We start from the raw sequence: 27,246 nt of genomic DNA, 5'->3' as shown, positions 1-27,246 counted from the left end.
CCAGCACCGTCAGCTGGTCCTCGGTTGTGCCATTGGCTCTTATTCCTTCTGCTGCCCCTCCGGGTGCCAGCACTGTCAGCTGGTCCTCGCTATTTCCATTTGCTCTTGCAGCTTATGCTACCCCTCCGGGTTCCAGCACCGTCAGCTGGTTCTCGTCAGAGCCTTTGGCCTAGGTGCCTCCATCTCGGTATCCGAGTTCCGGCAACGTCTGCTGGTCCTTGGTAGTGCTTTGTAGCACAGGTACCTCCTGCTTAGTAACCGGGTTCCAGCACCGTCAGCTGGTCCTCGGTAGTGCCATTGGCTCTTGTTCCTTCAGCTGCCCCTCCGGGTGCCAGTACCGTCAGCTGGTTCAAGAGGACAAAGAACAGGAAGACAACCACCAAGATGCAGAACAACAAGAGAGAGAAGACAAAGAAGCATAAAAAAAACAAAGCAGAAGAACATTAAGCATAAGACTAATACTCTGAGCAAATGATATTATCTTATTTATAAGCAGAAGAAGACTAAGCAGTGTATGGGGGTGAGTCCGTTCCTCCTCGTGGTGCCCCTGGAAAAGGCCTGCTTCTGCAGGCCAAACTGAACGCGGACAAATCCTGTTGTAAATCTTTTGTGACAGGCAGAACGGAAGGTGTAAACTTCTAACTTTTCTAGATAACAACTACAGGAATGCCTGACACAAACAAGAATATGATGAAGAAGAATAGGAAGAAGATGAAGAAGCTGAATATGTAGAATAATAATTGTTGAATAAGAAGAATATGAAGAATGTAAGAAAAGGAAGAAGAAGAAGAAGAAGAAGAAGAAGAATGTAAAAAAAGGAAGTAGAAGAAGAAGAAGAAGAATGTAAAAAAAGGAATAAGAAGAAGAATGTAAAAAAAGGAAGTAGAAGAAGAAGAAGAATGTAAAAAAAGGAAGTAGAAGAAGAAGAAGAAGAATGTAAAAAAAGGAAGTAGAAGAAGAAGAAGAAGAATGTAAAAAAAGGAAGTAGAAGAAGAAGAAGAAGAATGTAAAAAAAGGAATAAGAAGAAGAATGTAAAAAAAGGAAGTAGAAGAAGAAGAAGAAGAATGTAAAAAAAGGAAGTAGAAGAAGAAGAAGAAGAATGTAAAAAAAGGAAGTAGAAGAAGAAGAAGAAGAAGAATGTAAAAAAAGGAAGTAGAAGAAGAAGACATACATGTCTGGCAAAATATAAATGAGGCTAACATAGTCAATATCTTTGTAACTCCTAACATCTTTAAAAAAAAAAGTTTAATTCCTGCTATTCCATTTGATTGGGCTAAACCTCTATGGCTTTAATGTCTCCTCCACCTCCCACAATACATTCTACATTATTCTTAGTTGTTTTTCTTCATGTAGAATTAACCTACAAGGAAAGAAAGGGTTTTTTTTAATTCCGATATTTTGGCCCCATTGACTTGCATTGGTTCCCGGTATCGGAATCGGCGATACCGATACTTTTTTTAAAGATCGGCCGATCCATTCCGATCCGATATTTTCAAGTATCGGCTGGTATCGCTCAACTCTAGCTTTGAGAATTTCATTTTTCAAGATTTCCCATCCTTCCTGGACATTTTTGTCTTTAAGGATATCCAGCCATTGGATCCCTCCAATTCTCTTTCTGAATCCCTTAAAATCTGCCTTTCTGAAATCTAACCTTGATGTCTGAGTCTTCACAGGTCTTCCGCCTCTAGTTATCCAAAATTCTAAAATAGCATGGTCGCTACCTCCTAGGGTCCCAGCCACTTTTACCTCCTCAACCATTTCCTCCCTGTTTATAAGGATTAGATCCAAGGTAGCAGTTCCCCTTGTTTTCTCCCTTACCTTTTGGAAGATAAAGTTGTCAGCAAGAGAGGATAAGAATTTCCTTGACCTGTTAGTTTTGCCTGAGAGAGATTCCCAACAAATGTCTGGATAGTTGAAATCTCCCATGACAACTATGTCATATTTTTTGGAGAACTTGGCCATTTGATGCATAAAGAGTTCATCCATAGCTTCAGCTTGCACAGGCGGCCTGTAGTAAATGCCTACAATGGTGTCCTTTCCATTGTTCTGTCCTTGTATTCTTACCCAAACAGTTTCCACAGAACTCCCAGTCTCTGAAGCTTCAATCTCTGTGCAGATATACGTGTTTCTAACATACAATGCGACACCCCCTCCTCGTTTATCAAGTCTGTTTCTTGCAAATAAGTTGTATCCTTCTAGTCTTGTATTCCAATCATGTGTATTGTCCCACCAAGTTTCAGTGATTCCAATGACATCATATTTCTTTTCCTGTGTTAGTAGTTCCAATTCTCCTTGTTTGTTGCCCATGCTTTGTGCATTAGTTTAGAAACATTTTAGTTTGTGATTGGTTTCTCTTTCTCCAATATTTTTATTAATTAGATTCTTTCGTCTTTGTTCTTCCTTTCCACTTCTAATAGCAGAGTTCTCAATAGCATTTGTCAGGTGTATGGCTTTTTCTGGTCTTTTGCTTCCCTTCCCATGTTGTTCTAGTTTAAAGCTCTCCTTACAATTGTAGCAAGGCGACTTCCAAATACATGTTTTCCAGTCTTCGTAAGGTGCACCCCATCTCTAGCAAGTAGTCCATCGTATAAGTAGTTCACTCCGTGATCCAGAAATCCAAATCGTTGCTGACGGCACCATCGACGTAGCCAGTTGTTCACCTGCAGAATCTTATTCCACCTCCTTGTTCCATGGCCATCCACTGGGAGGATGGAAGAGAAGACCACCTGCGCTCCCAGTTCTTTCACTTTCTTGCCTAAGTCTTCAAAGTCTCTGCAGATGGTTTCCAGGTCGTTTCTTGCAGTGTCATTTGTCCCCACATGTAGTAGCAGGAATGGGTAGTCATCTGTAGGTCTGAAGAGTCCTGATATCCTGTCAGACACATCTTTAATTTTTGCACCTGGAAGACAACACATTTCTCTTGAAGTTATATCCGGTCTGCAGATAGCGGCCTCAGTTCCTCTCAACAGGGAATCCCCCATGACCACCACTCTCCGTTTCTTCTTCACAACATTTTTCTTTCTCCATCCAGGAGGACTCTGAAGGCGTACAAGGTTGCTGCTTGTTGGCAAAGTCTTATCCTGATGTATTTCTTCATTGTTTTCCTGCGTGAGAGCCTGGTACTGGTTTCTGAGCAGTATGGGTGCTGACTGCCTCCTGATCCTCCTGCTTCTCTGGGTCACATGTCTCCATTCCTCTGTTTCTTCAGGTGCACTTCGAATTTCTTCTCTTTCTGTAACATGAAGAGATAATTCTGCTCTGTCCAAGAACTCTTCACCTTCCTTAATGATCTTCAACGTAGCTAACCTCTCTTCGAGATTTTGCAACTTTTCCTCCAACAGGGACACAAGCTTGCATTTGTGGCATGTGAAGTTTGGCTTTTCCACTGGTAAATCTGTGAACATGTAGCAAGAAATGCAGCTCACCAAATGGCTCCTGGCCTCTTCCATCTTGAGATTTCTTAAAAACGATGAAAGATGAGCGCGGTTTTTCCGATTTCCTCTTTTCAGCTGCAACGGCCAAAACCCAGTGATCGTTGAGCTCGCGGAGACTCTTCACTTATCCCAGAAGGCACTGGGAATATGCAAATGATCTCCTCAAGACTCTTCCCCTGGTTTTCCGATTTCCTCTTTTCAGCTGCAACGGCCAAAACCCAGTGATCGTTGAGCTCGCGGAGACTCTTCACTTATCCCAGAAGGCACTGGGAATATGCAAATGATCTCCTCAAGACTCTTCCCCTGGTTTTCTTTTTGGCTTTTGGACAAAGGCATGAGAATGTTTTGTGGAGCATGGTTTTGTTTACCTGTTTGTTCTTTTTCTCCAATAGCCTGACAAATGAAAGGTTCCTGTGTTGCAAAATGCACTTTGTCCTGTCTTCAGACATAGAGGAAGACCTCTTGACTTTGGCTGGCTGTTTTTTTCTTTTTCAAGTTAATTTCAGCATGTTTAAACATATTTATCTTTGCATGGAGTTTCTGAAGTGTAGTGGTTGTCACGTTCACCTCACATGAGAACGGTCCCCAGTTCGAAACTGAATAGAAGCATGACATTAAGCGTTGATCTTAAAGCTTTTGACGCTGAGTCTTTGTTCTCGATGGCTCGTCATGACTACAGTAACCTTCCACAGCCGGTTTCTGTAGTGTAGTGGTTATCACGTTCGCCTAACACGCGAAAGTTCCCAAGTTCGAAACTGGGCAGAAACACGCTGTTACCCTTTGGTATCCAAGCTTTTGACTTTCAGTTCTTGATCTCGATTGCTTGTTGTCACCACAGTAAGGGTTGCATCCGGTTTCTGTAGTGTAGCGGTTATCACATTTGCCTCACACGCGAAAGGTCCCCAGTTCGAAACTGGGCAGAAACATAGTTTTTTTTTCCTCTTGGAAAATGATCTTTTTGACTTTCAGTGCTTGTTCTTTAATGCTTGCCATGACCACAGCATTTTTTGTTTGTTTGAATCGGTTGGTTTCTGTAGTGTAGCGGTTATCACGTTTGCTTTACACGCGAACGGTCCTCAGTTCGAAACTGTGTAGAAACACTGCGTTCCTCTTGCAAACTAGCGCTTTTGACAATGAGTGCTTGATCTTTAATGCTTGCCATGACTACAGTAAACGCTCTTGTCTGGTTACTGTAGTGTAGTGATTGTCCTGTTTGCCATCCTCCTGAAAGTTCCCTGTTTTGATCCCGGGCAGAAACATGTGACTTTTCTTTATTTTGATCACAAACGTATATTGTTGGCTTAATTAGCCTTAGTTAGCATATTCTATTGCTGGTTTAATGAGCATTACTTTTACCAATGTGATTATTTCTACCCGTTTTTGCTTTTGGCAAGCATGTGTGTTTTTGACAGTGTCTAAGTGTTCCTAATTCAAGTAACACCTGATAGGATCAAGGTGCGAAAGCAGGCATCTAGGTACTTTTTCTTTTTGGCTTTTGGACAAAGGCATGAGAATGTTTTGTGGAGCATGGTTTTGTTTCCCTGTTTGTTCTTTTTCTCCAATAGCCTGACAAATGAAAGGTTCCTGTGTTGCAAAATGCACTTTGTCCTGTCTTCAGACATAGAGGAAGACCTCTTGACTTTGGCTGGCTGTTTTTTTTTCTTTTTCAAGTTCATTTCAGCATGTTTAAACATCTTTAGCTTTGCATGGAGTTTCTGAAGTGTAGTGGTTGTCACGTTCACCTCACACGCGAATGGTCCCCAGTTCGAAACTGGATAGAAGCATGACATTAGGCGTTGGTATAAAGGCTTTTGACGTTGAGTCTTTGTTCTCGATGGCTCATCATGACCACAGTAACCTTCCGCAGCTGGTTTCTGTAGTGTAGTGGTTATCACGTTCGCCTAACACGCGAAAGGTCCCCAGTTCGAAACTGGGCAGAATCACGCTGTTACCCTTCGGTATCCAAGCATTTGACTTTCAGTTCTTGATTTCGATTGCTTGTTGTCACCACAGTAAGAGCTTGCATCCGGTTTCTGTAGTGTAGTGGTTATCACGTTTGCCTCACACGCGAAAGGTCCCCAGTTCGAAACTGGGCAGAAAAACAGCTTTTTCTCTTGGAAAACGATCTTTTTGACTTTCAGTGCTTGTTCTTTATTGCTTGCCATGACCACAGCATTTTTTGATTGCTTGAAGCGGTTGGTTTCTGTTGTGTATAAGTTATCACGTTCGCTTTACACGCAAAAGGTCCTCAGTTCGAAACCGGGCAGCAACACAGCGTTACTCTTGCAAACTAGCTCTTTTGACAATGAGTGCTTGATCTTTAATGCTTGCCATGTCCACAGTAAACGCTCTTGTCTGGCTACTGTAGTGTAGTGATTGTCCTGTTTGCCATCCTCCTGATAGTTCCCTGTTTTGATCCCGGGCAGAAACATGTGGCTTTTCTTTATTTTGATCACAAACGTATATTGTTGGCTTAATTAGCCTTAGTTAGCATATTCTATTGCTGGTTTAATGAGCATTACTTTTACCAATGTGATTACTTCTACCCGTTTTTGCTTTTGGCAAGCATGTGTGTTTTTGACAGTGTCTAAGTGTTCCTAATTCAAGTAACACCTGATAGGATCAAGGTGCAAAAGCAGGCATCTAGGTGCTTTTTCTTTTTGGCTTTTGGACAAAGGCATGAGAATGTTTTGTGGAGCATGGTTTTGTTTCCCTGTTTGTTCTTTTTCTCCAATAGCCTGACAAATGAAAGGTTCCTGTGTTGCAAAATGCACTTTGTCCTGTCTTCAGACATAGAGGAAGACCTCTTGACTTTGGCTGGCTGTTTTTTTCTTTTTCAAGTTCATTTCAGCATGTTTAAACATCTTTAGTTTTGCATGGAGTTTCTGAAGTGTAGTGGTTGTCACGTTCACCTCACACGCGAACGGTCCCCAGTTCGAAACTGGATAGAAGCATGACATTAGGCGTTGATATTAAAGCTTTTGACGTTGAGTCTTTGTTCTCGATGGCTCGTCATGACCACAGTTACCTTCCGCAGCCGGTTTCTGTAGTGTAGTGGTTATCACTAGTGTTGAGCATTCCGATACCGCAAGTATCGGGTATCGGCCGATACTTGCTGTATCGGGATACCGACTTCCGATATTTTTTCAATATCGGAAGTCGGTATCGGAATCGGAAGTTCAAAGTTGATTGACAGCCTGACGTCAAAAAGATGCGCGGTGTGTGCGCATCATGATGCGCCGTCATTTCGGGCCTTCCGGGGGTCTCTGCCAGCCTGCCGGGGGGCTGTGTGGACAGCCCGGGGTCTGTACCGGCCTGCCGGGGGTCTGTGCCGGCCTGCCGGTGGTCTGTGCACCCTGTGGGGGTCTGTACCGGCCTGCCGGGGGGCTGTGCCGGCCTGCCGGGGGGCTGTGCTGATGTCCAGGGGTCTGTGCAAGCATCGTCCGATGGGACTATAAGTCCCATCTGGCGATGCCTGCTACCATGACAGTGATTGACACATTAGCCAATGGGAAATTCCCACACAGCAATGGCATAAAGTGAGACTAGGGACTTTTTTTTTTTTAAGTGGCGGAGGAATACAGTGCGGAAGGATACCTACCTTCCGTCATTGGATTCCTGCAGACCGTAGAGAACGGCAGCATCAGCTGATGCTGCAGTTCTCTACCCAAGATCGTCGTGGGACACACTCGTGGACTGCTTCGGATCGTGGGTGAGTATTTTTGTGGTTTGTTATGTTAATATTTATTCCGGAAAAGACAATGGCTTCGGGGAACAATGTGACAAGTATTGGTAAGTATGTTACTCTATGTTATATGTACTGTATGTCTATGTATGTATTGTATGAATGTATTGTATGTATGTAGTATATATGTGGTATGTATGTAGCATGCAGTATGTATGTAGCATGCATGTAGTATATATGTAGTATGTATGTAGCATGTAGTATGTATGTAGCATGCATGTAGTATATATGTGGTATGTATGTAGCATGTAGTATGTATGTAGCATGCATGTAGTATATATGTAGTATGTATGTAGCATGTAGTATGTATGTAGCATGCATGTAGTATATATGTAGTATGTATGTAGCATGTAGTATGTATGTAGCATGCATGTAGTATATATGTAGTATGTATGTAGCATGTAGTATGTAGCATGCATGTAGTATATATGTAGTATGTATGTAGCATGTAGTATGTATGTAGCATGCATGTAGTATATATGTAGTATGTATGTAGCATGTAGTATGTATGTAGCATGCATGTAGTATATATGTAGTATGTATGTATGTAGCATGTAGTATGTATGTAGTATGTATGGGAGAAAACAAGGGGAACTGCTACCTTGGATCTAATCCTTATAAACAGGGAGGAAATGGTTGAGGAGGTAAAAGTGGCTGGGACCCTAGGAGGTAGCGACCATGCTATTTTAGAATTTTGGATTACTAGAGGTGGAAGACCTGTGAAGACTCAGACGTCAAGGTTAGATTTCAGAAAGGCAGATTTTAAGGGATTCAGAAAGAGAATTGGAGGGATCCAATGGCTGGATATCCTTAAAGACAAAAATGTCCAGGAAGGATGGGAAATCTTGAAAAATGAAATTCTCAAAGCACAGTTGTTAACAATTCCGAAAAGAGGGAAGAATAGGAAGCATTTAAGGAAACCAGGATGGATGAACACAGAACTTAAGCACATGCTAAAAAGGAAGAAAAAAATGTTTATAAAATGGAAAGAGGGAGGCATATCTAAAGAAGAATATAATGCTGTCTGCAGAACCTGCAGGGCACAAATCAGATTATCTAAAGCTGAAAATGAACTGAGGCTTGCAAGAGATGTCAAAAGCAATAATAAAGGATTTTGGGGATATGTCAAAAGTAAAAGAAAAGTCAAAGATGCTATAGGATTTTTACAGGATGAAAATGATGAAATGGTAAGACAGGATGTTGAGAAGGCTGAACTTTTAAATTCCTATTTTGCATCTGTTTTCTCTCAGAAAGGAAATGCAACATCAACTGTTATTCACTGTCCTATTAAGGGAATAGAAGAATCCAGGATATCTATAAACAGAAAGATAGTGAGGAAACACTTAGCTAGCCTAAATGAATTCAAGTCTCCAGGTCCAGATGAATTACACCCCAGAGTACTGAAGGAGATAGCAGAAGAAATTTTTGAACCCCTCTCCATAATCTTTGAAAATTCTTGGAGAACAGGAGAAGTGCCAGAAGACTGGAGAAGAGCAAATGTTGTTCCTATCTTCAAAAAGGGGAAGAAGGTGGACCCAGGCAACTATAGGCCGGTGAGTCTGACTTCTATACCAGGAAAGATCTTTGAACAAATTATTAAACAACATGTATGTCAATACCTGGATAAGAATGAAGTGATTAAACAGAGTCAGCATGGGTTTGTAACTAATAAGTCATGTCAGACTAACTTAATTTCCTTCTATGACGGTATCACTGATTGGGTGGATCAAGGAAATGCTGTCGATATAGTATATCTTGACTTCAGCAAAGCATTTGACAAAGTCTCTCATACAATCCTTATTGAAAAAATGACTAAGTATGGAATGGACAAGGCAACTGTTTGGTGGATTCATAACTGGCTTAGTGATCGGACCCAAAGAGTGGTCGTAAATGGCTGCACATCCAGTTGGAAGAATGTCTCAAGTGGGGTACCACAGGGCTCTGTCCTGGGCCCTGTATTGTTCAACATCTTTATCAACGATTTAGATGAAGGAATTGAGGGTAAACTGATTAAATTTGCTGATGACACAAAGCTAGGAGGGATAGCTAATACTAGAAAAGAGAGAGAGAGGATTCAAAAAGATTTAAATAAACTGGAGAAGTGGGCAGCAACTAACAGAATGGTTTTTAACAGGGAGAAATGCAAAGTACTACATCTGGGCAATAAAAATGAAAAAAGCATATATAGAATGGGAGGAATAGGGCTAAGTGACAGCACATGTGAAAAAGACTTGGGTATACTAATAGATCGCAGACTGAATATGAGTCAACAGTGTGATGCAGCAGCAAAAAAGGCAAATGCAATTCTAGGATGTATTAACAGAAGCATACAGTCTAGATCACGTGAAGTCATTATTTCCCTCTACTCCTCTTTGGTCAGACCTCATCTGGAATATTGTGTCCAGTTTTGGGCACCACATTTTAAAAAAGACATCAACAAACTGGAGCAAGTTCAGAAAAGAGCGAGCAGAATGGTGACCGGTCTGCAAACCCTGTCTTATGAGGAAAGGTTGCAGGATTTGGGAATGTTTAGTTTGCAAAAGAGAAGACTGAGAGGAGACTTAATAGCTGTCTACAAATATCTAAAGGGATGTCACATTGTAGAAGGATCAACTTTATTCTCATTTGCACAAGGAAAGACTAGAAGCAATGGGATGAAACTGAATGGGAGGAGACACAGATTAGATATTAGAAAAAACTTTTTGACAGTTAGAGTGATCAATGAGTGGAACAGGCTGCCACGAGAAGTGGTGAGTTCTCCTTCAATGGAAGTCTTCAAACAGAGGCTGGACAGACATCTGACTGGGATGATTTAGCGAATCCTGCTTTGAGCAGGGGGTTGGACCAGATGGCCCAGGAGGTCCCTTCCAACTCTACGATTCTATGATTCTATGATTCTATGATTCTATGTAGCATGCATGTAGTATATATGTAGTATGTATGTAGCATGTAGTATGTATGTAGCATGCATGTAGTATATATGTAGTATGTATGTATGTAGCATGTAGTATGTATGTAGCATGCATGTAGTATGTATGTAGCATGCATGTAGTATGTATGTAGCATGCATGTAGTATGTATGTGGTATGTATGTAGCATGTAGCATGCATGTAGTATGTATGTAGTATGTATGTAGTATGTATGTAGTATGTATGTGGTATGTATGTAGCATGTAGCATGCATGTAGTATGTATGTAGTATATATGTGGTATGTATGTAGCATGTAGTATGTATGTAGCATGCAGTATGTATGTAGCATGCATGTAGTATATATGTAGTATGTATGTAGCATATATGTAGTATGTATGTAGCATGTAGTATGTATGTAGCATGCAGTATGTATGTAGCATGCATGTAGTATATATGTAGTATGTATGTAGTATATATGTAGTATGAATGTAGCATGTATGTAGTATGTAGTATGAATGTAGCATGTATGTAGCATGTATTTTTTTTTTTTTTTTTTACATTCAACACATTAGCCGGATGATGGGACTACTACTGTCCCATAATTGGCTAATGTGTCAATCACTGTCATGGTAGCAGGCATCGCCCGATGGGACTTGTAGTCCCATCGGACGATGCCTGCACAGACCCCCGAAGCCTGCACAGACCACCGGCAGGCCGGCACAGCCCCCCGGCAGTCCGGCACAGCCCCCCGGAGCCTGCACAGACCACCGGCAGGCCGGCACAGCCCCCCGGCAGGCCGGCACAGCCCCCCGGAGCCTGCACAGCCCCCCGGCAGGCCGGCACAGACCACCGGAGCCTGCACAGACCCCCTGGCAGGCCGGCACAGCCCCCCGAAAGGCCCGTACAGACCCCAGAGAGGCTGTACAAGGCAAAAACAGGGTTTTTCTTATTCCGATACCGGAAGTCCCATAGACTTGAATGGGACTTCCGGTATCGGAATCGGCGATACCGATACTTTTTTTAAAGATCGGCCGATCCATTCCGATCCGATACTTTGAAGTATCGGACGGTATTGCTCAACTCTAGTTATCACGTTCGCCTAACACGCGAAAGGTCCCCAGTTCGAAACTGGGCAGAAACACGCTGTTACCCTTTGGTATCCAAGCTTTTGACTTTCAGTTCTTGATCTCGATTGCTTGTTGTCACCACAGTAAGTGCTTGCATCCGGTTTCTGTAGTGTAGCGGTTATCACGTTCGCCTCACACGCAAAAGGTCCCCAGTTCGAAACTGGGCAGAAACACAGCTTTTTCTCTTGGAAAACGATCTTTTTGACTTTCAGTGCTTGTTCTTTATTGCTTGCCATGACCACAGCATTTTTTGTTTGTTTGAATCGCTTGGTTTCTGTAGTGTAGCGGTTATCACTTTCGCTTTACACGAGAAAGGTCCTCAGTTCGAAACTGGGCAGAAACACAGCGCTCCTCTCGCAAACTAGTGCATTTAACAATGAGTGCTTGATCTTTAATGCTTTCCATGACCACAGTAAGCGCTCTTGTCTGGTTACTGTAGTGTAGTGATTGTCCTGTTTGCCATCCTCCTGAAAGTTCCCTGTTTTGATCCCGGGCAGAAACATGTGGCTTTTCTTTATTTTGATCACAAACGTATATTGTTGGCTTAATTAGCCTTAGTTAGCATATTCTATTGCTGGTTTAATGAGCATTACTTTTACCAATGTGATTATTTCTACCCGTTTTTGCTTTTGGCAAGCATGTGTGTTTTTGACAGTGTCTAAGTGTTCCTAATTCAAGTAACACCTGATAGGATCAAGGTGCGAAAGCAGGCATCTAGGTGCTTTTTCTTTTTGGCTTTTGGACAAAGGCATGAGAATGTTTTGTGGAGCATGGTTTTGTTTCCCTGTTTGTTCTTTTTCTCCAATAGCCTGACAAATGAAAGGTTCCTGTGTTGCAAAATGCACTTTGTCCTGTCTTCAGACATAGAGGAAGACCTCTTGACTTTGGCTGGCTGTTTTTTCTTTTTCAAGTTCATTTCAGCATGTTTAAACATCTTTAGCTTTGCATGGAGTTTCTGAAGTTTAGTGGTTGTCAAGTTCACCTCACACGCGAACGGTCCCCAGTTCGAAACTGGATAGAAGCATGACATTAGGCGTTGATATTAAAGCTTTTGACGTTGAGTCTTTGTTCTCGATGGCTCGTCATGACCACAGTAACCTTCCGCAGCCGGTTTCTGTAGTGTAGTGGTTATCACGTTCGCCTAACACGAGAAAGGTCCCCAGTTCGAAACTGGGCAGAAACACGCTGTTACCCTTTGGTATCCAAGCTTTTGACTTTCAGTTCTTGATCTCGATTGCTTGTTGTCACCACAGTAAACGCTTGCATCCGGTTTCTGTAGTGTAGCGGTTATCACGTTGGCCTTACACGCGAAAGGTCGCCAGTTCGAAACTGGGCAGAAACACAGCTTTTTCTCTTGGAAAACGATCTTTTTGACTTTCAGTGCTTGTTCTTTATTGCTTGCCATGACCACAGCATTTTTTGTTTGTTTGAATCGGTTGGTTTCTGTAGTGTAGCGGTTATCACGTTCGCTTTACACGCGAAAGGTCCTCAGTTCGAAACTGGCTAGAAGCATGACATTAGGCGTTGATATTAAAGCTTTTGACGTTGAGTCTTTGTTCTCGATGGCTTGTCATGACCACAGTAACCTTCCACAGCCGATTTCTGTAGTGTAGTGGATATCACGTTAGCCTAACACGCGAAAGGTCCCCAGTTCGAAACTGGGCAGAATCACGCTGTTACCCTTTGGTATCCAAGCATTTGACTTTCAGTTCTTGATTTCGATTGCTTGTTGTCACCACAGTAAGAGCTTGCATCCGGTTTCTGTAGTGTAGCCGTTATCACGTTCGCTTCACACGCGAAAGGTCCCCAGTTCGAAACTGGGCAGAAAAACAGCTTTTTCTCTTGGAAAACGATCTTTTTGACTTTCAGTGCTTGTTCTTTATTGCTTGCCATGACCACAGCATTTTTTGTTTGTTTGAATCGGATGGTTTCTGTAGTGTAGCGGTTATCACGTTCGCTTTGCACGCAAAAGGTCCTCAGTTAGAAACTGGGCAGAAACACAGCGTTCCTCTTGCAAACTAGCGCTTTTGACATTGAGTGCTTGATCTTTAATGCTTGCCATGACCACAGTAAACTCTCTTGTCTGGTTACTGTAGTGTAGTGATTGTCCTGTTTGCCATCCTCCTGAAAGTTCCCTGTTTTGATCCCGGGCAGAAACATGTGGCTTTTCTTTATTTTGATCACAAACGTATATTGTTGGCTTAATTAGCCTTAGTTAGCATATTCTATTGCTGGTTTAATGAGCTTTACTTTTACCAATGAGATTATTTCTACACGTTTTTGCTTTTGGCAAGCATGTGTGTTTTTGACAGTGTCTAAGTGTTCCTAATTCAAGTAACACCTGATAGGATCAAGGTGCGAAAGCAGGCATCTAGGTGCTTTTTCTTTTTGGCTTTTGGACAAAGGCATGAGAATGTTTTGTGGAGCATGGTTTTGTTTCCCTGTTTGTTCTTTTTCTCCAATAGCCTGACAAATGAAAGGTTCCTGTGTTGCAAAATGCACTTTGTCCTGTCTTCAGACATAGAGGAAGACCTCTTGACTTTGGCTGGCTGTTTTTTTCTTTTTCAAGTTCATTTCAGCATGTTTAAACATCTTTAGCTTTGCATGGAGTTTCTGAAGTGTAGTGGTTGTCACGTTCACCTCAAACGCGAACGGTCCCCAGTTCGAAACTAGATAGAAGCATGACAATAGGCGTTGATATTAAAGCTTTTGACGTTGAGTCTTTGTTCTCGATGGCTCGTCATGACCACAGTAACATTCCGCAGCTGGTTTCTGTAGTGTAGTGGTTATCACGTTCGCTTAACACGCGAAAGGTCCCCAGTTCGAAACTGGATAGAAGCATGACATTAGGCGTTGATATTAAAGCTTTTGACGTTGAGTCTTTGTTCTCGATGGCTCGTCATGACCACAGTAACCTTCCCCAGCCGGTTTCTGTAGTGTAGTGGTTATCACGTTTGCCTAACACGCGAAAGGTCCCCAGTTCGAAACTGGGCAGAAACACGCTGTTACCCTTTGGTATCCAAGCTTTTGACTTTCAGTTCTTGATCTAGATTGCTTGTTGTCACCACAGTAAGCATTTGCATCCGTTTTCTGCAGTGTAGTGGTTATCACGTTCGCCTCACACGCAAAAGGTCCCCAGTTCGCAACTGAGCAGAAACACAGCTTTTTTTCTCTTGGAAAACGATCTTTTTGACTTTCAGTGCTTGTTCTTTATTGCTTGCCATGACCACAGCATTTTTTGTTGGTTTGAATCGGTTGGTTTCTGTAGTGTAGCGGTTATAACGTTCGCTTTACACGCGAAAGGTCCTCAGTTCAAAACTGTGTAGAAACACTGCATTCCTCTTGCAAACTAGCGCTTTTGACAATGAGTGCTTGATCTTTAATGCTTGCCATGACTACAGTAAACGCTCTTGTCTGGTTACTGTAGTGTAGTGATTGTCCTGTTTGCCATCCTCCTGAAAGTTCCCTGTTTTGATCCCGGGCAGAAACATGTGGCTTTTCTTTATTTTGATCACAAACGTATATTGTTGGCTTAATTAGCCTTAGTTAGCATATTCTATTGCTGGTTTAATGAGCATTACTTTTACCAATGTGATTATTTCTACCCGTTTTTGCTTTTGGCAAGCATGTGTGTTTTTGACAGTGTCTAAGTGTTCCTAATTCAAGTAACACCTGATAGGATCAAGGTGCGAAAGCAGGCATCTAGGTGCTTTTTCTTTTTGGCTTTTGGACAAAGGCATGAGAATGTTTTGTGGAGCATGGTTTTGTTTCCCTGTTTGTTCTTTTTCTCCAATAGCCTGACAAATGAAAGGTTCCTGTGTTGCAAAATGCACTTGGTCCTGTCTTCAGACATAGAGGAAGACCTCTTGACTTTGGCTGGCTGTTTTTTTCTTTTTCAAGTTCATTTCAGCATGTTTAAACATCTTTAGCTTTGCATGGAGTTTCTGAAGTGTAGTGGTTGTCACGTTCACCTCACACGCGAACGGTCCCCAGGTCGAAACTGGATAGAAGCATGACATTAGGCGTTGATATTAAAGCTTTTGACGTTGAGTCTTTGTTCTCGATGGCTCGTCATGACCACAATAACCTTCCACAGCCGGTTTCTGTAGTGTAGTGGTTATCATGTTCGCCTAACACGCGAAAGGTCCCCAGTTCGAAACTGGGCAGAAACACGCTGTTACCCTTTGGTATCCAAGCTTTTGAATTTCAGTTCTTGATCTCGATTGCTTGTTGTCACCACAGTAAGCACTTGCATCCGGTTTCTGTAGTGTAGCGGTTATCACGTTCGCCTCACACATGAAAGGTCCCCAGTTCGAAACTGGGCAGAAACACAGCTTTTTCTCTTGGAAAACGATCTTTTTGACTTTCAGTGCTTGTTCTTTATTGCTTGCCATGACCACAGCATTTTTTGTTTGTTTGAATAGGTTGGTTTCTGTATTGTAGCGGTTATCACATTTGCTTTACATGCGAAAGGTCCTCAGATCGAAACTGTGCAGAAACACAGCGTTCCTCTCGCAAACTAGCGCTTTTGACAATGAGTGCTTGATCTTTAATGCTTGCCATGACCACAGTAAACGCTCTTGTCTGGTTACTGTAGTGTAGTGATTGTGCTGTTTGCCATCCTCCTGAAAGTTCCCTGTTTTGATCCCGGGCAGAAACATGTGGCTTTTCTTTATTTTGATCACAAACGTATATTGTTGGCTTAATTAGCCTTAGTTAGCATATTCTATTGCTGGTTTAATGAGCATTACTTTTACCAATGTGATTATTTCTACCCGTTTTTGCTTTTGGCAAGCATGTGTGTTTTTGACAGTGTCTAAGTGTTCCTAATTCAAGTAACACCTGATAGGATCAAGGTGCGAAAGCAGGCATCTAGGTGCTTTTTCTTTTTGGCTTTTGGACAAAGGCATGAGAATGTTTTGTGGAGCATGGTTTTGTTTCCCTGTTTGTTCTTCTTCTCCAATAGCCTGACAAATGAAAGGTTCCTGTGTTGCAAAATGCACTTTGTCCTGTCTTCAGACATAGAGGAAGACCTCTTGACTTTGTCTGGCTGTTTTTTTCTTTTTCAAGTTCATTTCAGCATGTTTAAACATCTTTAGCTTTGCATGGAGTTTCTGAAGTGTAGTGGTTGTCACGTTCACCTCACACGCGAACGGTCCCAAGTTCGAAACTGGATAGAAGCATGACATTAGGCGTTGATGTTAAAGCTTTTGACGTTGAGTCTTTGTTCTCGATGGCTCGTCATGACCACAGTAACCTTCCGCAGCCGGTTTCTGTAGTGTAGTGGATATCACGTTCGCCTAACACGCGAAAGGTCCCCAGTTCGGAACTGGGCAGAAACACGCTGTTACCCTTTGGTATCCAAGCTTTTGACTTTCAGTTCTTGATCTCGATTGCTTGTTGTCACAACAGTAAGTACATGCATCCGTTTTCTGTAGTGTAGCGGTTATCACGTTCGCCTCACACGCAAAAGGTCCCCAGTTCGAAACTGGGCAGAAACACAACTTTTTCTCTTGGAAAACGATCTTTTTGACTTTCAGTGCTTGTTCTTTATTGCTTGCCATGACCACAGCATTTTTTGTTTGTTTGAAGCGGTTGGTTTCTGTAGTGTAGCGGTTATCACGTTCGCTTTACACGCGAAAGGTCCTCAGTTCGAAACTGGATAGAAGCATGACATTAGGTGTTGATATTAAAGCTTTTGACGTTGAGTCTTTGTTCTCGATGGCTCGTCATGACCACAGTAACCTGTTGCAGCCGTATTCTGTAGTGTAGTGGTTATCACGTTCGCCTAACACGCGAAAGGTCCTCAGTTCGAAACTGGGCAGAAACACAGCGTTCCTCTTGCAAACTAGCGCTGTTGACAATGAGTGCTTGATCTTTAATGCTTGCCATGACCACAGTAAACGCTCTTGTCTGGTTACTGTAGTGTAGTGATTGTCCTGTTTGCCATCCTCCTGAAAGTTCCCTGTTTTGATCCAGGGCAGAAACATGTGGCTTTTCTTTATTTTGATCACAAACGTATATTGTTGGCTTAATTAGCATTAGTTAGCATATTCTATTGCTGGTTTATTGAGCATTACTTTTACCAATGTGATTATTTCTACCCGTTTTTGCTTTTGGCAAGCATGTGTGTTTTTGACAGTGTCTAAGTGTTCCTAATTCAAGTAACACCTGATAGGATCAAGGTGCAAAAGCAGGCATCTAGGTGCTTTTTCTTTTTGGCTTTTGGACAAAGGCATGAGAATGTTTTGTGGAGCATGGTTTTGTTTCCCTGTTTGTTCTTTTTCTCCAATAGCCTGACAAATGAAAGGTTCCTGTGTTGCAAAATGCACTTTGTCCTGTCTTCAGACCTCTTGACTTTGGCTGGCTGTTTTTTTCTTTTTCAAGTTCATTTCAGCATGTTTAAACATATTTAGCTTTGCATGGAGTTTCTGAAGTGTAGTGGTTGTCACGTTGACCTCACACGCCAACGGTCCCCAGTTCGAAACTGGATAAAATCATGACATTAGGCATTGATATTAAAGCTTTTGACATTGAGTCTTTGTTCTCGATGGCTCGTCATGACCACAGTAACCTTCCGCAGCTGGTTTCTGTAGTGTAGTGGTTATCACGTTCGCCTAACACGCAAAAGGTCCCCATTTCGAAACTGGGCAGAAACACGCTGTTACCATTTGGTATCCAAGCTTTTGACTTTCAGTTCTTGATCTCGATTGCTTATTGTCACCACAGTAAGCGCTTGCATCTGGTTTCTGTAGTGTAGCGGTTATCATGTTCGCCTCACACGCGAAAGGTCCCCAGTTCGAAACTGGGCAGAAACACAGCTTTTTCTCTTGGAAAACGATCTTTTTGACTTTCAGTGCTTGTTCTTTATTGCTTGCCATGACCACAGCATTTTTTGTTTGTTTGAATCGGTTGGTTTCAGTAGTGTAGCGGTTGTCATGTTAGCTTTACACGTGAAAGGTCCTCAGTTCGAAACTGGGCAGAAACACAGCGTTCCTCTTGCAAACTAGCGCTTTTGACAATGAGTGCTTGATCTTTAATGCTTGCCATGACCACAGTAAACGCTCTTGTCTGGTTACTGTAGTGTAGTGATTGTCCTGTTTGCCATCCTCCTGAAAGTTCCCTGTTTTGATCCAGGGCAGAAACATGTGGCTTTTCTTTATTTTGATCACAAACGTATATTGTTGGCTTAATTAGCATATTCTATTGCTGGTTTAATGAGCATTACTTTTACCAATGTGATTATTTCTACCCGTTTTTGCTTTTGGCAAGCATGTGTGTTTTTGACAGTGTCTAAGTGTTCCTAATTCAATTAACACCTGATAGGATCAAGGTGCGAAAGCAGGCATCTAGGTGCTTTTTCTTTTTGGCTTTTGGACAAAGGCATGAGAATGTTTTGTGGAGCATGGTTTTGTTTCCCTGTTTGTTCTTTTTCTCCAATAGCCTGACAAATGAAAGGTTCCTGTTTTGCAAAATGCACTTTGTCCTGTCTTCAGACCTCTTGACTTTGGCTGGCTGTTTTTTTCTTTTTCAAGTTCATTTCAGCATGTTTTAACATATTTAGCTTTGCATGGAGTTTCTGAAGTGTAGTGGTTGTCACGTTCACCTCACACGCGAACGGTCCCCAGTTCGAAACTGGATAGAAGCATGACATTAGGCGTTGATATTAAAGCTTTTGACGTTGAGTCTTTGTTCTCGATGGCTCGTCATGACCACAGTAACCTTCCGCAGCCGGTTTCTGTAGTGTAGTGGTTATCACGTTCGCCTAACACGTGAAAGGTCCACAGTTCGAAACTGGGCAGAAACACGCTGTTACCCTTTGCTATCCAAGCTTTTGACTTTCAGTTCTTGATCTCGATTGCTTGTTGTCACCACAGTAAGCGCTTGCATCTGGTTTCTGTAATGTAGCGGTTATCACGCTCGCCTCACACGCGAAAGGTCCCCAGTTCAAAACTGGGCAGAAACACAGCTTTTTCTCTTGGAAAACGATCTTTTTGACTTTCAGTGCTTGTTCTTTATTGCTTGCCATGACCACAGCATTTTTTGTTTGTTTGAATCGGTTGGTTTCTGTAGTGTAGTTGTTATCACGTTTGCTTTACACGCGAAAAGGTCCTCAGTTCGAAACTGGGCAGAAACACAGTGTTTCTCTTGCAAACTAGCACTTTTGACAATGAGTGTTTGATCTTTAATGCTTTCCATGACCACAGTAATCGCTCTTGTCTGGTTACTGTAGTGTAGTGGTTGTCCTGTTTGCCATCCTCCTGAAAGTTCCCTGTTTTGATCCCGGGCAAAAAACATGTGGCTTTTCTTTATTTTGATCACAAACGTATATTGTTGGCTTAATTAGCCTTAGTTAGCATATTCTATTGCTGGTTTAATGAGCATTACTTTTACCAATGTGATTATTTCTACCCGTTTTTGCTTTTGGCAAGCATGTGTGTTTTTGACAGTGTCTAAGTGTTCCTAATTCAAGTAACACCTGATAGGATCAAGGTGCTGTCGGGAACCCTCAGATTACTCTTTCATCTGAAGGACCGATGTTCTTAGGTGTGAAGCACCATATGTCTCTAATCAATTGCTCCGTCGATAAGGATAACACAGACACGGGCTGTATAATACCACTCGGGATGCCTGCCAAGACACCTCTGGCTTATCAGTTAGGCTTCCGTCTTTTATAGTAAAGAATTTAAACATTTACAGACATGCGCAGTACAAATGATTTCACAACTTGTTTTCTACAAAGAAAGTCACTTAGGCGAAAAAGCAGAGGTATTTGACCTTGGTTCACAAGGGAGACGTCTGAGACATCTCCTCGAAGAACAGATAAGGTTTTAAACAAGAGAATGCAACATAGACAGAACTCAATTTAACTCCTTCAGTTCCTATCATTCCCCCTTTGACATCTTCATTTTCCACAATCTGGAACACTGGATCCTGCAACAACAGCGGATAGTGGCTCGTTCACCAGGTACTATCCCAGGCCGACGGGTTGCCCAAGGGAGACAGGTCTTCTACCTTCTCCATCCCCCAGATACTGAAGCCACGTCCATCATTGCAAGAGTACGCTCCTTCATGCCAGAAATGAGATGTCAATCTAGGACTCAAAGGAATAATAGTTAAATTCTTGTTGTTTACAGTCAAACTTCCTTATCTATTTCTACATCTTTTCTTGCATACAGAGATACACAAAAAAACAAGTTTCAATAGCACATATATTATGAAGATACAAACAACAATACGTAATAGACTTAGTATAATCCCAGCTATCCAGCCTCCAATACCCTTAAACCAATTAGCTGGATTAAGAAAGGAGAATGTATCTGACCACCAACTATCCTTAGTACGATCATTGTCTTTATCGTACTGATCTCTAAGTTTTTGAACATCCTCTATTTTCAATTTTAACTTTATAATGCTGTTGGGATCTATATAATGACAGCAAGCTGGTCCGATGACTTGACACATACCTCCTTGCGCTGCAGTTAAATAATCTAATACTATGGTATGCTGATTAGTGGCTATGATGAGCTGATTTTGGACAGCAACGGTGGTGTTCAATGTATCCAATATATCCCATATTTGGTCATCTAAGTAATCTGTAGCCCTGACTAATTTATCCCACATTTGAGTAATCATAGGATAAATAAAAATAGAGCTGACAATTTTATTAGCCACACTCATCTGCACTATATGTGGTCTCCCAGAGAGGCGAGGTGTATTGTCAGCAGCTCTTTTGTACAACGTGTGTTTAGGTATGCTCTGAGTATTCAACTGGTCATTCGGAATAACAAAGGTAGCTGGAGTCAAACGACCCAGAGTACAAGCACCTTTTACCCCTACTGGCAACCATTTATATGCATTGTCTCCACATATCCAGTACATGTCACTAGGTAGGTCCCATAGGGCTGAATGTTGTAATACCAGTCTATGAACTAAATCTATGAGCGCAGATAAATTCTGAAGCATACACCAATTTGGAAGTTGTCCTAAAGGGCTACAATTCCCTACATCGGGATTTCCACAGGTGGGAGTTCCTTTCTCATATCCAGATGACTCATTGCAAGGTATATTACCTGAAATATTAAAACAAGTTTCATTGTTGCCCTGGGGAAATAAATTGGAATACTCACAGGACGTGTTATGCAACCTTCTTTCTAGCAGTATTGGTTTGAAGGCATCAGTAGAGTGGGAAGTTACATTAAAACTAACTTGTAGGCCATACATTGGAATTTGCCCCAGGTAGGTTAATCGAGTTCTATTCCTGGGTACCCAAGCCCCCCCTTTATATGCCAGATATTGAAGGTGTGCATTACTTCCTGAAAGATTACCCTGCCACCAAGGGTATCCTACCCATCCCACAATAGGTATTCCAACAGTTGTGTTCCATAACTTCACATTATTTGTGGCATTATTAGCAAGTGTATCAGAACAACTGGTCCAGGCAAATAATTCCTCGGGTGGCATAGGAATAACAAGGAACGGAATACTAGTGGCTGATACTGGTGAATGTGTGCAGATCCAGCAATCTGCTGGAGACTGAGTGTCATTTGACCAATCATTCAGTAATTTTTCATGATGTTGTATAAACTTATTATTCAAGGACATTGGAGCATTTAGACTGTCCCACGCAGCTACCATTATTACAGATAATGCAACAAAACCAAACCAAAACATTATGCACTCTTATGCTTTGTTAACTCCTGTGGCTAGTTTGCAATGCGATGCGTGGATCCAGGTTGGTCGTCCTTCCAACTTAACAGAAGTAGGCGTTGTTAGGAGTACTTGGTAAGGTCCTTGATATCGGGGTTCAAGGTTCTTTCTGGAGTGTTTCTTGACATATACGTAATCACCAGGTTGAAGACAGTGAGTTCCTTCCACACTATCTGGATCTGGAATGAAAGAGAAAACTAGAGAATGCATTTGAGTTAAATGCTTTTGCAACTGGATTACATAACTTGTCAAATTATCCACATTGAGTGTTAAGACCTGTGGGTAGTACAACCCTGTGTTCGGTGGTCTTCCAAACAGTATCTCGAAGGGTGACAGTTTAGTTTTCCCCGTGGGTGTGTACCCTACTGAGAATAATGCTAATGGGAGACACTCTGGCCATGGTTTATGGGTTTGTTCCATGGTTTTCTGTATTTTCAATTTTAGTGTCCCGTTCATTCTCTCTACCTTCCCTGAACTCTGTGGGTGGTAGGGTGTATGAAATGCTTGTTCTACACCTATCTTGCTACATGTTCACAGACTTACCAGTGGAAAAGCCAAACTTCACATGCCACAAATGCAAGCTTGTGTCCCTGTTGGACGAAAAGTTGCAAAATCTCGAAGAGAGGTTAGCTACGTTGAAGATCATTAAGGAAGGTGAAGAGTTCTTGGACAGAGCAGAATTATCTCTTCATGTTACAGAAAGAGAAGAAATTCGAAGTGCACCTGAAGAAACAGAGGAATGGAGACATGTGACCCAGAGAAGCAGGAGGATCAGGAGGCAGTCAGCACCCATACTGCTCAGAAACCAGTACCAGGCTCTCACGCAGGAAAACAATGAAGAAATACATCAGGATAAGACTTTGCCAACAAGCAGCAACCTTGTACGCCTTCAGAGTCCTCCTGGATGGAGAAAGAAAAATGTTGTGAAGAAGAAACGGAGAGTGGTGGTCATGGGGGATTCCCTGTTGAGAGGAACTGAGGCCGCTATCTGCAGACCGGATATAACTTCAAGAGAAATGTGTTGTCTTCCAGGTGAAAAAATTAAAGATGTGTCTGACAGGATATCAGGACTCTTCAGACCTACAGATGACTACCCATTCCTGCTACTACATGTGGGGACAAATGACACTGCAAGAAACGACCTGGAAACCATCTGCAGAGACTTTGAAGACTTAGGCAAGAAAGTGAAAGAACTGGGAGCGCAAGTGGTCTTCTCTTCCATCCTCCCAGTGGATGGCCATGGAACAAAGAGGTGGAATAAGATTCTGCAGGTGAACAACTGGCTACGTCGATGGTGCCGTCAGCAACGATTTGGATTTCTGGATCACGGAGTGAACTACTTATACGATGGACTACTTGCTAGAGATGGGGTGCACCTTACGAAGACTGGTAAGCATGTATTTGGAAGTCGCCTTGCTACACTTGTAAAGAGAGCTTTAAACTAGAACAACATGGGAAGGGAAGCAAAAGACCAGAAAAAGCCATACACCTGACAAATGCTATTGAGAACTCTGCTATTAGAAGTGGAAAGGAAGAACAAAGACGAAAGAATCTAATTAATAAAAATATTGGAGAAAGAGAAACCAATCACAAACTAAAATGTTTCTATACTAATGCACAAAGCATGGGCAACAAACAAGGAGAATTGGAACTACTAACACAGGAAAAGAAATATGATGTCATTGGAATCACTGAAACTTGGTGGGACAATACACATGATTGGAATACAAGACTAGAAGGATACAACTTATTTGCAAGAAACAGACTTGATAAACGAGGAGGGGGTGTCGCATTGTATGTTAGAAATGCGTATATCTGCACAGAGATTGAAGCTTCAGAGACTGGGAGTTCTGTGGAAACTGTTTGGGTAAGAATACAAGGACAGAACAATGGAAAGGACACCATTGTAGGCATTTACTACAGGCCGCCTGTGCAAGCTGAAGCTATGGATGAACTCTTTATGCATCAAATGGCCAAGTTCTCCAAAAAATATGACATAGTTGTCATGGGAGATTTCAACTATCCAGACATTTGTTGGGAATCTCTCTCAGGCAAAACTAACAGGTCAAGGAAATTCTTATCCTCTCTTGCTGACAACTTTATCTTCCAAAAGGTCAGGGAGAAAACAAGGGGAACTGCTACCTTGGATCTAATACTTATAAACAGGGAGGAAATGGTTGAGGAGGTAAAAGTGGCTGGGACCCTAGGAGGTAGCGACCATGCTATTTTAGAATTTTGGATAACTAGAGGCGGAAGACCTGTGAAGACTCAGACGTCAAGGTTAGATTTCAGAAAGGCAGATTTTAAGGGATTCAGAAAGAGAATTGGAGGGATCCAATGGCTGGATATCCTTAAAGACAAAAATGTCCAGGAAGGATGGGAAATCTTGAAAAATGAAATTCTCAAAGCACAGTTGTTAACAATTCCGAAAAGAGGGAAGAATAGGAAGCAGTTAAGGAAACCAGGATGGATGAACACAGAACTTAAGCACATGCTAAAAAGGAAGAAAAAAATGTTTATAAAATGGAAAGAGGGAGGCATATCTAAAGAAGAATATAATGCTGTCTGCAGAACCTGCAGGGCACAAATCAGATTAGCTAAAGCTGAAAATGAATTGAGGCTTGCAAGAGATGTCAAAAGCAATAATAAAGGATTTTGGGGATATGTCAAAAGTAAAAGAAAAGTCAAAGATGCTATAGGATTTTTACAGGATGAAAATGATGAAATGGTAAGACAGGATGTTGAGAAGGCTGAACTTTTAAATTCCTATTTTGCATCTGTTTTCTCTCAGAAAGGAAATGTAACATCAACTGTTATTCACTGTCCTATTAAGGGAATAGAAGAATCCAGGATATCTATAAACAGAAAGATAGTGAGGAAACACTTAGCTAGCCTAAATGAATTCAAGTCTCCAGGTCCAGATGAATTACACCCCAGAGTACTGAAGGAGATAGCAGAAGAAATTTTTGAACCCCTCTCTATAATCTTTGAAAATTCTTGGAGAACAGGAGAAGTGCCAGAAGACTGGAGAAGAGCAAATGTTGTTCCTATCTTCAAAAAGGGGAAGAAGGTGGACCCAGGCAACTATAGGCCGGTGAGTCTGACTTCTATACCAGGAAAGATCTTTGAACAAATTATTAAACAACATGTATGTCAATACCTGGATAAGAATGAAGTGATTAAACAGAGTCAGCATGGGTTTGTAACTAATAAGTCATGTCAGACTAACTTAATTTCCTTCTATGACGGTATCACTGATTGGGTGGATCAAGGAAATGCTGTAGATATAGTATATCTTGACTTCAGCAAAGCATTTGACAAAGTCTCTCATACAATCCTTATTGAAAAAATGATTAAGTATGGAATGGACAAGGCTCTGTCCTGGGCCCTGTATTGTTCAACATCTTTATCAACGATTTAGATGAAGGAATTGAGGGTAAACTGATTAAATTTGCTGATGACACAAAGCTAGGAGGGATAGCTAATACTAGAGAAGAGAGAGAGAGGATTCAAAAAGATTTAAATAAACTGGAGAAGTGGGCAGCAACTAACAGAATGGTTTTTAACAGGGAGAAATGCAAAGTACTACATCTGGGCAATAAAAATGGAAAAAGCATATATAGAATGGGAGGAATAGGGCTAAGTGACAGCACATGTGAAAAAGACTTGGGTATACTAATAGATCACAGACTGAATATGAGTCAACAATGTGATGCAGCAGCAAAAAAGGCAAATGCAATTCTAGGATGTATTAACAGAAGCATACAGTCTAGATCACGTGAAGTCATTATTTCCCTCTACTCCTCTTTGGTCAGACCTCATCTGGAATATTGTGTCCAGTTTTGGGCACCACATTTTAAAAAAGACATCAACAAACTGGAGCAAGTTCAGAAAAGAGCGACCAGAATGGTGACCGGTCTGAAAACCCTGTCTTATGAGGAAAGGTTGCAGGATTTGGGAATGTTTAGTTTGCAAAAGAGAAGACTGAGAGGAGACTTAATAGCTGTCTACAAATATCTAAAGGGCTGTCACATTGTAGAAGGATCAACTTTATTCTCATTTGCACAAGGAAAGACTAGAAGCAATGGGATGAAACTGAATGGGAGGAGACACAGATTAGATATTAGAAAAAACTTTTTGACAGTTAGAGTGATCAATGAGTGGAACAGGCTGCCACGAGAAGTGGTGAGTTCTCCTTCAATGGAAGTCTTCAAACAGAGGCTGGACAGACATCTGACTGGGATGATTTAGCGAATCCTGCTTTGAGCAGGGGGTTGGACCAGATGGCCCAGGAGGTCCCTTCCAACTCTACGATTCTATGATTCTATGATTCTATGATCATTTGTATTACATTTTGCATTACCTCAGCAGTAAAGTGTGTACCTCTGTCTGATTCAATTGTTTCAGGGACACCGAATCGTGGTACTAGTTCCATCACCAGTTTCTTTGCAGTGGCTCGAGCTGTAGCCGTTTTCACCGGGTAGGCCTCTGGCCATCCAGAGAAGAGATCTACACATACTAGGATATTTGCATACACTCCTACCTTGGTAGCTGTATGTCGTCAATCTGCCGTCTCTGAAACGGGTAGAGAGGCCTAGGTGTCGCTTTCTTAGGGACTTTTACTGTTTTACCTGGGTTGTGCTGTGCACAGATGAGGCATGATTGTACAAGTTTCGCGGCTGCGCAACTGAAGCCAGGAGCGATCCAGAAGGCATCTACCATGGCACACATGTGACTTTTTGAGGTGTGATTGGGGCCATGTGCTGCTTGCGCCATGATTGGGAACAGGGACTTTGGTGGGCACATTTTATCCTTATTCTCCCATACTCCATTTGAGTTCAGCTCAGCTCCCAGTCTCCCCCGGTGTACCTTCTCTGTTTGGGCAGCCTTTTGCTGGAGGGATTTCAGGACTTCTAGACCCAATGTGGCTGGAATACGCTGACTCCCCGCCACCGTCCACTGCTCTCTCTAGGCCGCCTTGTGCTATTTTAGCAGCCTCGTTCGCCCTTCTATTGCCCTCTACCTCCACGGAGTCACCTTTGTGTGTGCTTTTACCTTGACAATGCCAACCTGGACTGGTAACATCAATGCCTCCATCAATTGTTTCACCAGCTCTGCATTTTTAATGGGCTTCGAATCTGTGAAAATATTAGCGACTTTACCTGCAGCGGCTCTACACGCCTCAGTGAGTGCCTTCAACTCTGCCTCCTGCGCCGACATGTGAGGAGAGAGTGGCTCCGCTCGGATTACCTCATGTGAGGATACTACTGCATATCCAGTGTAGAATCGTCCATCCTGGTGGTATCTGGGGCCATCTAC

At 42.1% G+C, this 27,246-nt stretch overlaps 8 non-coding genes across 8 annotated transcripts; all 8 read left to right on the top strand.

The window, feature by feature from the left end:
- The first annotated feature begins 4,288 nt into the window (after window positions 1-4,288).
- Window positions 4,289-4,361, top strand: TRNAV-CAC (transfer RNA valine (anticodon CAC)). Its single transcript has one exon. It is a non-coding gene; the product is annotated as a tRNA-Val (tRNA).
- Window positions 4,362-5,304: 943 nt separating this feature from the next.
- TRNAV-AAC (transfer RNA valine (anticodon AAC)) lies at window positions 5,305-5,378 on the top strand. The gene has a single exon. It is a non-coding gene; the product is annotated as a tRNA-Val (tRNA).
- Window positions 5,379-11,317: 5,939 nt separating this feature from the next.
- TRNAV-CAC (transfer RNA valine (anticodon CAC)) lies at window positions 11,318-11,390 on the top strand. The gene has a single exon. It is a non-coding gene; the product is annotated as a tRNA-Val (tRNA).
- A 1,096-nt stretch (window positions 11,391-12,486) lies between these two features.
- TRNAV-UAC (transfer RNA valine (anticodon UAC)) lies at window positions 12,487-12,559 on the top strand. The gene has a single exon. It is a non-coding gene; the product is annotated as a tRNA-Val (tRNA).
- Window positions 12,560-13,144: 585 nt separating this feature from the next.
- On the top strand, window positions 13,145-13,217 carry TRNAA-UGC (transfer RNA alanine (anticodon UGC)). Its single transcript has one exon. It is a non-coding gene; the product is annotated as a tRNA-Ala (tRNA).
- Window positions 13,218-14,144: 927 nt separating this feature from the next.
- Window positions 14,145-14,217, top strand: TRNAV-AAC (transfer RNA valine (anticodon AAC)). Its single transcript has one exon. It is a non-coding gene; the product is annotated as a tRNA-Val (tRNA).
- A 1,099-nt stretch (window positions 14,218-15,316) lies between these two features.
- On the top strand, window positions 15,317-15,389 carry TRNAV-AAC (transfer RNA valine (anticodon AAC)). Its single transcript has one exon. It is a non-coding gene; the product is annotated as a tRNA-Val (tRNA).
- Window positions 15,390-17,962: 2,573 nt separating this feature from the next.
- TRNAV-CAC (transfer RNA valine (anticodon CAC)) lies at window positions 17,963-18,035 on the top strand. The gene has a single exon. It is a non-coding gene; the product is annotated as a tRNA-Val (tRNA).
- Window positions 18,036-27,246: the final 9,211 nt, after the last annotated feature.

This window comes from Dendrobates tinctorius, unplaced genomic scaffold (genome assembly GCF_039654945.1).
Source record: "Dendrobates tinctorius isolate UK_male_01 unplaced genomic scaffold, ASM3965494v1 ptg000332l, whole genome shotgun sequence".
Taxonomy (NCBI): Eukaryota; Metazoa; Chordata; class Amphibia; order Anura; family Dendrobatidae; genus Dendrobates; species Dendrobates tinctorius.
The sequence above is the reverse complement of the archived record's forward strand: the minus strand, read 5'-3'. Positions and strand labels throughout refer to the sequence as shown.